The sequence below is a fragment of the Capsella rubella genome, unplaced genomic scaffold (genome assembly GCF_000375325.1).
Source record: "Capsella rubella cultivar Monte Gargano unplaced genomic scaffold, Caprub1_0 scaffold_8, whole genome shotgun sequence".
Lineage (NCBI taxonomy): Eukaryota > Viridiplantae > Streptophyta > Magnoliopsida > Brassicales > Brassicaceae > Capsella > Capsella rubella.
In genome coordinates this window covers 10,676,726-10,677,010 of record NW_006238916.1, presented here as the reverse complement: position 1 = coordinate 10,677,010, position 285 = coordinate 10,676,726, and positions in this window count along the sequence as shown.

Genomic DNA, 285 nt, shown 5'->3' with positions numbered 1-285 from the left:
GTCCCTCTTCACCATATCTGTCAAGGGTACCACTGTTCTCTTCACTTTCACAATATCCATCAAGCGTACCACTTTTTTCCTCATTATCAATCACTTCATCAATGGTGCCCTTGGTCTCCTGAAAAGAAAATAATTGTTTTAATCAATAATTAAGAAAATGAATCTTAAACAATAAAGCATAAAAGATAGTGAAATAATCATTTAAAAGTCTAACAAACTACTAACAAAATGACAATTCTACATTCTATTACAAGTCTGCCAAATATCATATATAAGTCTCTCAAC